Source organism: Urocampus carinirostris, chromosome 19 (assembly GCF_059441175.1).
Source record: "Urocampus carinirostris isolate Australia breed hairy pipefish chromosome 19, RoL_Ucar_1.0, whole genome shotgun sequence".
NCBI classification, from domain to species: Eukaryota; Metazoa; Chordata; class Actinopteri; order Syngnathiformes; family Syngnathidae; genus Urocampus; species Urocampus carinirostris.
Genome location: NC_142367.1, coordinates 20,941,390 through 20,954,193, shown reverse-complemented (window position 1 = coordinate 20,954,193; position 12,804 = coordinate 20,941,390). Strand labels below are relative to the sequence as shown.

The 12,804-nt window shown below is 40.5% G+C and overlaps 1 protein-coding gene across 1 annotated transcript in view; it reads left to right on the top strand.

Annotated features, from left to right (window-relative positions):
* The first annotated feature begins 8,997 nt into the window (after window positions 1-8,997).
* The window catches only part of LOC148347672 (thyroid hormone receptor alpha-B), a 187,744-nt gene continuing 183,937 nt past the window's right edge, over window positions 8,998-12,804 (top strand). The window contains exons 1-3 of the mRNA XM_088323710.1: window positions 8,998-9,090; window positions 10,547-10,733; window positions 10,977-11,166. The gene's annotated coding sequence lies outside the window, so the exon portion shown is untranslated. The remainder of the gene's footprint in view (window positions 9,091-10,546; window positions 10,734-10,976; window positions 11,167-12,804) is intronic.

Sequence of the window (12,804 nt, the reverse complement as noted above, 5' to 3'; positions counted from 1 at the left end):
TGAATTCGCACGGTTCATGAATAATCACCAGTGCTGAGGATTCCCAGGTCTGAGAAGACGCCATTGACCTGAAGTTGCCCCCAAAGACGAGTCACTGACAAGTTACGATCAGTGTCGGGGTTAACGCGTTACAGAGTAACCTCCGTTACTTTTACCGAGTGTAACATTTTGTAACGCTCGTGTCGTTACTGCGTGCTATGCTAATCATTGAATGCTAAAGATGTACAATAATGACCTTAAAAGTCCTGGACATTCTTGCATCGCTCACTTCGTCACACACTACCCCTCCAATACATGTGGAGGACATTTCTGGCGGTCCCGTCTCAAGCACATAGTATGAGGGCGCTGAATTTCTCATCATGGAGATATTCTCCACACCGTAAATACTGGCATCCAAGTTGGATTTACAACTATAGAGTACTACGTTCATACTCATGTTTGATTGTCAGCCACTAGTAGTTAATGGTATATGACAAAATTGATGGGGGAAATGTGAGCACATGGTTTACAGTAAATGTGTTTTGAATTTGTCTTTTTATTTGTAAATTACCAGCTCGGTGGGCTTGTGGGTAGGGCGCCCGCCCCGAGATCGGGAGGTTGCTGGTTCAAGCCTTGACCGAGTCATACCTAAGACTTACAACATTGGTAGTCATTGCCTCCCTACAATACACCACTTCTTGTACCCAGAAATGGACAAAGACATCTTTTAAGTGGTTTGTATTCCTAAGACTAAATGGATGATTGGAGTATTTCAGCTAAGTGTTCGTTTGCCAGCTCTCAAGATTGAACAGGCCAAGAAATATGAAGGCTTCGCTGCTAACACAGGTTGTTGTATACATATATTTTTTTCAGCAAAAAGGCCCGGCATTGGATTCGGTATAGAAGATTGGATTTGGCTGCTTGGTGTGATCGGAAACCGCAGTACCCAATTTGATCGCCAGATAGCGCCAAAGACCTTATATAGGGCAACATTAGCTCAGGAGGTAGAGCACTCGTCTTGGGATCAAGAGGTCGTAGGTTCGATTCCCGGCTCCTCCGTGTTGTATGACGAAGTGTCCTTGGGCAAGGCACTGAATCCCTAATGCCCCTGATACCAGATAGTTGCCTTGCATGGCTGACCCTGCTCTCGGTTAGTTAGTGTGTAAAAGGGAAAACTGTGAAGCCCATTGTAAAGCGCTTTGGGAGGTCTTCACTGACTTGAAAAGCGCTATATAAATGCAGACCATTTACATTTAAAAGCAAATGTTTAGCAATTTTTGGAGGTAAAATCAGGTGTTAAAATTCCAGCCCATGATTTGAGGGACCGAGCCCAAAGTTAACCCAAGTTTCCATATTATATTTGTGAGCAGGAAGAATGTGTGATTTTGGACGACTCCGCCCCCGCTACTCTATGTCCGAAAGTGCTAGCGAGCTGCCCTGTGTGAATCCTTCACAAAGAAACAGAACACATAATAAGTGGATAATTTAATGAAAAAAAAAAAGAAAGGCAGCGAGAGAGAAGCCTAGCCAGAGCCTGGACTAATGATTGACATTTCAGGCCTGGCGTGACCTGAATATCTGGCTGGGTTCAGGCCCGGGGCTGAGATTTTACCCCTAATCGATTTTGGTTTGTATTTATTGAGCGTGCCTTGATGTGAACCCAACTTTGAGACGCTCTCGGGTGCATGAAGCACCACTGAGTATATTTTCCCAAAAATCTGTTCAGCTGTTAAGAACCTATAAATCACATACAGACCAAGATTGGATTTCTAAAGTGGTTGGATTAGATAGATTAGGTTAACTGTGGCTAAGTGAAGATATAGGGTAATTTATAACCAGGGTTGGGTAGGGTTACTTTAACTTGATTACTTTCAATTACTTTTGGATAAAATATGCTAATAAAAGACAAAAGAAACTAAATATGAATAAAATGACTAAATTTTGTGCAGGCTTGGGGAGTAACGGAATGGAACGGCAAAAATGATGTTGGCAAGCTGTTTGGATTTATTTTCATTTTGTTTCTGTCGCATTTTATGTCAGTTTTGCCAGAGATCAAAGCAAGGAGAGAAAGCTTACCACGTGTTGTGAGTCATCATTTTATTCACATTTAGTTTCTTTTGTCTTTTCTTAGCATATTTGGTATTGGAGTAATCCAAAAGTAATTGAAAGTAATCCAGTTAAAGTAACCCTACCCAACCCTGTTTGTAACCAAGTAGTTACTTTTGGAGTAACGTGCTACTTTTTCGTGTCGGTAATCTAACTTTTTGAATGAATTAACAGTAACCAATGACTGTTTACAGTAAAGCGCCCAACACTGGTTACGACCCAGGCTAAATTTGGCCGTTGGATTTTCAAAGTGCGTCTGTCACACCAAAGGATTGCATGAAAGGAAGGGGGCTCCAATGTATCCAGATAAAAGTGATACCTCCTCGTATGCTGGATTTTGGGGCAGAAGCCCTTCGGCCAGGCAGCGAGGAATGGACAACCTGACGCTCCTGGATTCCTCCCAAACGGATCGATGCGACAAGACTGCGCATCAGCGGCCCCGGCGGGGCCTCGCCTCAGCACTTTGCCAATCTGGTTATTGATCGGCGTGAGAGAAAGCTCTTCAAGCTGCTTGTCACGTGATTGCGGTAAGACTTGGCAGAACTTTCCCGTTTTGTTGTTTATTTGCAGTATTCACTCAGTGTTTCTCCCACCCAAAAAACGGATGGATGCTCTTTTATTCTATTCCAAAGTGCTTTTAGTCTGCCAGTAAACTTGGCACGATTGAGAAAGCGAATTAATTGTGTAAGAGCAAGGGGACTGTGTGACTCTTTGTTTAAATACATGCAAATGAATAAAATTTGATCACATTTCCAGAACTACATATTCCTAAATACAGCAAGAAAGGTCGAATAACAGTGGAAATATACACTGATATTTGTATACTGATATCAGACACCAATACAATTGATAGTGTCACGGACCAGGAACGGAGACGTGACCCAATTGCGTTTTACTCAGCTTTTTTCGAAGGAGGAAAGGGCTTGCACCCACGATCCGGGGATCGTCGGTCAGATCGCTTGGAATGCGGAAGTGGCACTCTTGTGTTGAGCGACGGGAGTGTTGAGAGCGAGAAAAAAAAACGGGTCGATGGCCGGGACGGAGGAGCAAAAACATAAACGGGTTCAGAAAAGAGGTCGGCACCGGGAATCGGACGGGAAACAGGGCAGGATTGAGTCAGGAGTCAAAAAGAGCTTGCCTAGCGTGGAGCTGAGGTTTGCAAACAAACTGACGAATGTTGACAGGAAGGCGGGAGTTTAAAAAAAGGTCAGCAGCCAATCAGAGTCCGTGGCTGTTGCCGCCAACGGAGCAGGCTCAGGTGCCCCGCATCAGTAATCATGACAGATAGTGACATTGTGTATTGTTTAGCGCCTCCTAGTTTCAAAGCATGTCATTGAAAGAAAGTGATATCGGTTTAAATAGTAAGCAAAAATACGTAAACTCTCCTAGAAACATTTTTTATATACTCATAGGTGGAGTATTTGCATAGTTTGTAGTGCCTTGTACCACTGTTTTCCGGTTGCACTACACAATTACAGCGGCATCTAGTGGTCAAATAATGAACAGTGTCCCTTGACCCTTACCACTCCCCAAAATGACTCCGTTTGTATTCTTCTGTGTGCGTCGTACTACTGCTTTGCAGTTGCATTACACAATACACATAAAAAGGAATGTGCTGTACTGCTTGGACCATTTTCAACAGATGTTGGCCTGAAGAGGGACGGGCGCCACCAGGGTGTACTTGCCCAAGACACTAAACAGGAAATGGTTCTCCTACGACCCAGGTGGTTAAGGGATCCAACTAACCAACCAACCAACTGTAGACTTATTAAATATTATAGCAAGTGACAATTGAGTGTCTTTTTCTTCTGGGGCAGATAATTCTGACGTCATATAAATATTAACCCTATTACTATTGTGCATCCATAATTACAATCCCACTTAGATTTCTAGTTAGTCTCACTGTTAATTCAACACCTTTCTCCACTAATATCGTTCCGATTCAATTTCCCCCTATGTACCGGTCTGAAATTGCTGGTTTACTAGTGATCCCAAGAGCCAAGAAGAAATCCACACGTTCGAGAGGTTCTCCATTTGGGCCCCGTGGAATTTTCTTCCCCCTGAGATTCGATCTGCAACCACAGTGGAACTGTTTGAATCTAGGCTTAAAACACACTTCTATTCTATACCTTATGGATGACCTATATTTCTTGTTGACAATATCTGTGTATTATTAGTGAAGGATTTAATACATTTGACTATAAACGATTTTATACAATTGAATACAAATTACATTTAATGCCAAAGATATTCACTGACTGGGCTGTGGTGTGAGGTCAGGGCACCCTGGTGGAAAATGTTGTTTACAGGAACGGGACGTACGGCTGATAAGATAATCAGCACATCCAGACGCTGGTGATGCAGAAAGGCCCTGATGGCGTAGAAACGCTCTGTGTTGTTTTGAGTGTCCAGACATCAGGACGCTCTTCGACGAGATGGTGGAGCCCAGGGGGCTTCCTTGGCACGCCCATGGGAGGAGTCGGCACTCCATTATGTGGGGAGAAGATGGCCAATAGGAGAAAGCTAAAGGACTTGAGAAAAAGGCTTCACACAGACTCCAACGCCGCTAATTCGTCCGTTTTCGATGGAGTACAATTAGTTAAATTGTTAATGAAAAAAAATCTGCCCTCGTGTGGAAATGACATTTTGATTATTTATTCCCAACATTAGTTATTGCTACATCCATTGCAGCTTGGTCATCCTGGAAGGGGGGTTACCTCATGTGCGGTTCCTTCTCGAGGTTTCTTCATTTACCTCATGTTGAGGTTTTGGGTTTTTCCTTGCCCTCATTAAGGTTTTAGATCAGGGGATGGTGTAATAATAGTCTGTAGGTTGCAATAATCCGTACAGCCTTTTGAGACTCCTCGTGATGAAGGGCCAAACAAATAAACAAGACTTGACTTTCCAATAATGAGCCACTTTGGTTACTGCCCGTTGTTTGCTCCCTGTTCAAATTACATCTGCATGGACACAAGATCCAAAACAAGTTGTGCTCCGATTGAAACATGTTGAGGAACATGTTTCTAAATATAGCTCGAGCTTTTCATCAGATTTTGCATGGAGGCTCAAAAAGAGGCACGAGACTCTTTGATGGGGTTTGCATTTTTAACACCGCCGCAGCATGCAGAATGCACGCCAAAGCTTTTAGTGTGCGGCTGTATACATTTGCTTTTATGTCATAGAGGCAGCTGGCAGGAGTGCACGTGCTATATATGTATAGTATTGGGACACGGTCCCTAATTTTAATCATTCATTCATGGTTTCTTGGCAAAGTTTATGAAGTTGACGTTTTCATCCACTATATTCGAATGTTTTCCAATCACAATTTCAAATAGAGTAGTTCTTATTGTCCAAATTCAGATGTAGTCAACCTCAAAGTTAAACACAATTGAACTGCAGTTCATTTCTGTACCACTAGAGCAGGGGTGTCATATTTACTTATTGCACTCACCTGTTTGGCACCAGCTGTTTCTTATTGCCTGATTAATTCCCCTCCTATTTATACCCAGTGCGCCAGTCACTCCCTGTCAGTCCGTCAGCGAACCTCTGCATACGCAAGGCAAGCACTTTGACTCCCGTCGGTCCCGTTTTCACCGTATACCACTCGTCTGTTCCTGATTCCCTGTTAGGCTCCGGCTACGACCTGTTTTTGACCACCGACCACGCTCTGATCTCCCGCTCCAGCTAATGATACGTTTTTGACCAGCAAGCACCGGGAGAACATGCAAACTTCACACAGGAAGGTTCGATCTCATGACCTCAGAACTGTGCCGCACACGCGCTAACCACTGAACCGCCGTGCTGCCTATATTGGAGGTACCTAAAATGCAAAGACGTGTTCATGAAATTAAATGAGAAATCAAATCAGAAGAAAAATAGGAAAGTAGTGCCGTGGTAGAATCTCCATTAAAAATGTCCCTAGCGCTTCGGAAGTTCTTTCCATTTTCCCTTGTGCAAAGCTATCCAAACAGTAAGAAATGCAATTTAAACTTCCGGAGAATTGATATTCTCAACGCAAAATCGTCTCGAAAAGGCGATCATTCGTGCCATCCACCGGGGCCCGGTTCTCGTCTCAAATCTTCTAATCTGCAGAGCTTCAACAGAAATGTCAGCTTTTGTGTTTTTCGGGCCTCGGAGAGGAGATTGGGTGAAGTTACTTATAGCTGACTGGGAGGCTTTGATAAAAGCGGCTGCAGGCATTTCTCCTGATGTATCTCAAAGCAAGCAGGCAGCCTTTTATCACTCTTCACCTTTAAAGGGATATCAAGGAAACCTCAACTGTGATGAGTTGCTTTTTTCATATTCTATTTTTATTGAAACAGCCAAGCTAATGTAACCTAGCTCTCTATTTGAAGACATTTTCCGATTCCACGAGTTTGGGATCTACTACAATCACCATTAGCAAAACTTGCTAATTGAAATGAATTATGACCATTTATGTTGGACTCAGAAACTGATGATTTGAGGCCTGTCATGCTAAAGGTATAAGTAAAATAGCTAACTTAAACCGTACACCTCAGGATCTCCAATACAAAAACGAATGGTGCCCAAGATGGCTACAGTATTTGTCATAGTCTTCTTAAGCATGTGTTGCACATGCTTTTATTATTGTGGTGCATGATTAGCTTGTTTCGGGTGGGGTGGTGTAAAGGGACCGTGTGTATTTTCTAGCGTCACCCAATGAAAAAAACATCTTGATTTGAAAAAAAATTGGCAAAAATACATGGGTTATCATATAAGTGCATTTCTTAAATATTCGCAAGTTGAGAAATTTCCATTTGATTTAATAAGAGGCCCCCCCTAGAGGACGCTGACATAATTGTCCCCCATCTTGTTTCTGCAGGTTCTGCAAAAAATGAGAAGGAAAATGTTGCTGTTTGGTGACTTTGAGTCTCCGTAGTTTGCATTTTTGCTTGTGCTTCGTTGCACTCGTTTTATTGCTCCTATGACACGAAACAACAACATGTAGTGGTCTAATAATACACACTGTCCCTTTAAAAAAATGAAGTGCCTTAATTTTGGATGAGCTGGTTCTCGAAGTTCCTTACAAATTTGTGGTTTGTGTATGTTTTCACTAAAAAAAGAGCCGGAGAGAGAGAGCACAATAGAGGGAGAAAGGGAGAAAAAAGGAGCGAGGAAGAAAAAGGAAGAGAGAAAGAAGGATGGAAAAAGAAAGCAAAAGAAACAAAGAGAAAGAGTGAATTAAATATCAAAAGGAGAGAAGAAAAAAACTGAGAAAAAGGTAAGCATGAGAAAGGAAAGGAAAGGAAATAAAGAGAGAGGGAGAGAGAAAGTGTGAACAATGAAGGAAATAGCGAAGGACAAAAAAATGAAAAAGAGAGGGAGATAAACAAAAAAGGGTGACAGAAATAGAAAAAAATAAGGAAAAAGAAAAAAGGGGGAGGGAGAGAGATAGAGAGCACAATAGAGAAAGGGAGAAAAAGGAGCGAGGAAGAAAAAGGAAGAGTTGGAAAAAGAAACAAATAAGGAGGGTGAAATAAAGATCAAAAGAAGGAGAGAAGAAAAAACAGAAAATAAGTGAGTATGAGAAAGGGAAAAGGGCAGTAAAGAGAAAGGGAGAACAATGAAAGAAATGGAGAAAGAGAAAAAAGAGTGAAAAGGAGAGGGAGAGAAACTGAAAAAAAGGGTGAGAAAGAGAAAAATGAAAGAAAAAGAAAACAAGAAAAATAAAGAGAAAGGGAGGGAGAGAGAGGGAGAGCACAATAGAGAAAGGGAGAAAAAAGGAGCGAGGAAGAAAAAGGAAGAAAGAAAGTGATGAAAAAAGAAAGCAAAACAGATTGAGAGGGTGAAGTCAAGATCGAAAGAAGGAGAGAAGAAAAAAAACAGAAAATAAGTGAGCATGAGAAAGGAAAAAATGAAGTAAAGAGTGAGGGAGAACAATGAAATAAATGGAGAAAGAGAAAAAAGAGTGAAAAGGAGAGGGAGAGAAAAATGAAGGAGAAAGAAAACAAGAAAAAGAAAAAGACTACAGTTGCTATGTGAGTGGTGCCTGGCTTGGGCGCTAGCATGTGGACACATTTAAAACTACAGCCAATTTTCTCTTGAGCTTCTCTCAATGTTGTCTTGCAGGCCGGATTAAAACCCTTGGCGGGCCTGATCTGTGAGCTAACAGAATTACTTTCCTCTCATTTTGCACTTTGGCTTGTTGAATACCAAACTATTTGTTGCATTTTTACAGCTTATGAGTAAATAATTCATGTTCTTAAAACTGATTTTTAACACCATTAAGTATGAAATGCACAGAAAACACTAAGGCTTATTTCTTCAACTGGGTACTACAACGTTGGGCAGACAGCAGTTTTCGCATGTATTGAACTGTTGCCAGACATTTAATAAATGTAATCAAAAATATCGGGAACTGGCTCTTAAGCACAAAGAAGGGAAATATGGTAAGTATGCAGATGAAAAAATCTCACTGGAGGAGAGATTTCATGTTCGAATTTCGCTCGGAAATCTGCTAAGTGTCATTCTGGCTTTTAATTCGTTTTGGAATGAAAAAATGATTTTCAACCAGAAGGCGTTTTTATGCAAAATATTCCCTGGTGTTGTATTTAATTGGCCCATCTGCTTGACTAAAAACTATGTTTAATATTTTTCACATTTACTACCCAAGCCTAGACAGGAGTGTTTCGAATGGAGGTACCAAATACCTCTTTTAAAAAAAATAAAGACACTATGCCATGTCATCTATATTCTTAACATGAGGTCGATACTTGCAAATATAGCAATTAGATTGTCAAAGAAATTACATTGTAATTACCTTTCACTTTGAAGGAAGAATGACTCAAAACAGAAAAACTTCAAGACTGTTTCTCTGTAGTAATGTCTCTCATATTTTTAATTGATTAGATACTGTAATATACTACTACTAAATATACTACATTTCCCAGCATGACTCACGTTCCCGGCCCTACGAACCACAGCTGACTCTGAATAGATTGTTTTAGGCGGTCACCCCATTCCTGTCACGTCGAGGCAAAAAAGGTACATTTTATGACAATTAAGTATTTTTCCCCCTTCTCTTTTAACATAAATTCAGAAAAGTTGATACTACTTGTTTATTAGGTTGTTAATGTCGTGCAAACAGTTAGCACTCGCATTATAGGCTAAGTCAAAGGAAATAATCAGTTTTTATGCTAGGTAGCTAATTACTAACGAATGGATAAAATAGGAAGAACCTGGAGACATTTTCTTTAAAAACATTGTTTCGCTACTACAAAAATTGTGCTTGAAAATATTATTTACCGTCAGGCTTCATTGATAGTCGGTCAGCCAGCTTAACAATTGACAAACATGGTATTTTCTTAATCTTCAATCACATCCAATAGTATTTTGTTCTATGTTTTTCATATGAAAGGTGCACCGTACTATAAGGTGCATGTAATTAAAACGACAGTAGGAGCCGTGGTTGCATAAAACATAATTAATTTTGAATTAAAATAGATCATTTTACAGAACATAAAATAATATGATGACATCTGGATTCACCACTGAAATTAGTTTGTGCAACAAAGAATTAACATTTTAACCACAAGAGGACACTCAAAGACCACTCTATATGTTCCTCAAAGGCAAAACAGTAACTGTATGCAGTATATTTTAACAAAAATTTAATTATGTGCGAAATGGTACCAGAAACCAAAATCTTCATTCAAGTAATGAAAGTATGTTTCATACTTGTGTAAAATGATTGTCCAAGGCAACAACAAAAGAGGATTTGCAATGAGGGTCTGTGTCCATCTTCTGCGCATCTCTTTGTTTCCCTCTAGCAACAAACAATAAACATGTTAACCACAAGAAGGCACTCAAAGACCACTCTATATGTTTCTCAAAGACAAAACAGTTATTACATGCAGTATCTTTTAACAAAAATTCTAACAAGTATTTAATTATGTATAGTACCAGAAAGCAAAATCCTCTTTCAAGTAATGAAAGTATGTTTCATAATTGTCCAAGGCAACAGCAAAAGAGGATTTGCAATGAAAGTTTGTGTCCATGTTCTGCGTGTCTCTCGTTTCCCTCTAGCAACAAACAATTAATATGTTAACCACAAGAGGGCACTCGAAGACTCTATATGTTTCTCAAAGGCAGAACAAACATGCAGTATCATTTCGTTGCAACTATGCGTTTTTAATTTTGTCCACTGTATTTTCAGGCATAAAGCGCACAATTACATTTCTGGCCAATTTGGGGTTGTCGGGTGCGCCTTTATAGTCCGGAAAATAGGGCATGAATCAAAGTAAAACTTTAAGGTCCGATAAGTCAGTCCTACTCTAAATTATTCATTAGGAACTGATTCTTGTCAGGTGGGAAATTAATAATGTGCTAATGAATGATTTTGCCAGAGGAAAATTTCCTCCCTCCCAAAAAAAGGAACAAATCTCAAAATGCTTCCTTTACATTCATGTACTAATTACAGGCTTCGTGTTGGCTCATGTAGAACCCTCCGGAATTAAAAGGATGAGCGCGCCAGCAATGGTCGTCTTCCAGCCAATCACGTCGGGCCTGTGCAGCGTCGGAAGCTGGTTCCAACACGCCTGCTCGCCGAGCGAATTCCGTTTGAAAGAGCTTTCAAGTGGTTTGCGTGGCGATGAAAGCGGAGGAAGGCGCTGTCATACATGAGCGACGTGCGTAAACTGTCTTTCGATCAAGCTTGTTAGTGCACCATCTTTTCCGACTTTGACACTTGCAAATGTTTGAATTTGTGTGTTGCTTTTAAATTGTAGTACATGCATTTCTCATTTGCCGCTCATATGTACTCGTTTGACAGCATCATTTTTACTTAACGTGGGTCTTTTACCGACAGGTGCATCTCAAGCTAGCTGCTTTGATGTTAGCTGTTGACGTGCAAATTGTTGTTTTTTTCCCAGTTCCTTCTGATGAATAATGAATGAGCCTGGCAGTGTTTTGGCTCAATGAAAGAACGCTTAACCCTTGATGCCATGTAAGCTGGCCGAAGATGAGATGAATCCTGGTTGGGTTAATGGAGGCCATGTAAACATTGTTGCTGAAGGACCCTTCCTCACTCGCTGACTTCCAATGACTGAACAATTCATTCAGGTACATTTTCACTCTTTTGGGAAACATGGACTGCTAGTAAACTAGAGGTAAGATCAGTCCTAAAAAAAAAAATCCAGCCCGATTTTGAAGCTTTAACCAGCCTAAGCCCGACAAATAAAATTGATTTAAGAGACCGAGCTCGAAGCAAACCCAAAATTTCATATTTTATTCGTGAGGATTTTTTTATATGTAAGGAGGAGGAGGGATTTTACATTACTTTTTAATTATTGTTTTAATTATCCAGCCACTGGGCTGCGTTGCACTAAAGAGGAACGGAATGCATCGTGCGGATCCTCCACAGAGAAAAATAACCTAAGAGCAATAATGGAAACATGCGCCAAGCGTGGATAATTAAAAAAATACATCAGGGGAGAAAGAAGCCCAATGGCAATGGTTGGGTTAGTCTTTACATTTTCTGATTTCTTCATTTCATTTTGAGACATGTAGTACAGAGACAAATCATACACGCAAACTTTGTCTTACTTGCCAAAAAAAGCCTCATGTGTATTGGTCCATTAATCTGGGAGATTTCAGTTTTATTTTTTGCCACCACGGTAAAAAGGCTTATAAACACATTTATATAGTGAATGCAACAGTTGTATCAATCCATATATAGTAAAGTTTATGCTTCTGGCAAGCCACCTTGTAAACAAACAGCCACAGTAATGCAGCTCGACCTTGGGGCGGGCAGGAAAGCAAAAATGGTACTTTGTTGAATGTAATCATACTTCTTTCTTTTTGTAATCATACTACTTTTTTTCTTTTTTTATAAAACATCTATTTGTGTCATGAATTAACTCAATCTTCCCTTGCATGGTTCAAAAGTATCTTACTAAAGCTGTTAGTTAGAGGAAGCCACTGGTGTCATTTTTAACCCCTCATAAGCAAAATTATGTTTGCTGACGTCATCGTTCCTTTACTGGGCCAGGCCACACCTGTTAGAAGACGTATACACTCTAAGTTACAGATACTACAGTGGAAAGTGAGGATGTCAACTTAAAGGGATTCCTGAATTGTAAAACATACCAAATGTGAAAAAATAGTACATGTTTTTTGCATAATAACTATACATACGTCATTGGTATATCAAGATTGGCAAAAAAAACGTGAGGCTGGCTGACTGATAATATGCAGTAAGCAGCCAGGATAACCGTGAGCCAAGGCAGCAACAAACATGGACCCAGCAGGGAGAAAAAACAATGAGCACGGCGGGCTGGCCAGCTAACAGGGCCAACCTAGATAAAACAAAACTGGAAGCTTTCGGGAGCCTGCACGCTCGCGGTGAGCTATCTAGACAATATTATATGAATTTCAAGACAAGCTGCAAAAACACGAGAGGAACAGTCACAATCACATACCAAAAATGAGGCGATTTCGAAAAAAGAACGCACGTTGTACACGACGGCAGGTAAACTTACCCTTTGATGATCAACATGGACAAAACAGAAGTCCCCCAGCGACACTGTAAGCAAAGTTTCAATTACACCAAGCTAAAATGAGCGCTATGCATTCGCTGATTACTACTACAATTGTTGTTTTTCAACAGAACGTGCAGTTTGTTCTGCTTCTCTGTGTCATCCGGTGACGTCACAGCTCTAGGGGATATGAGGTCAAACAATCTACGGTACTTTGAAAATT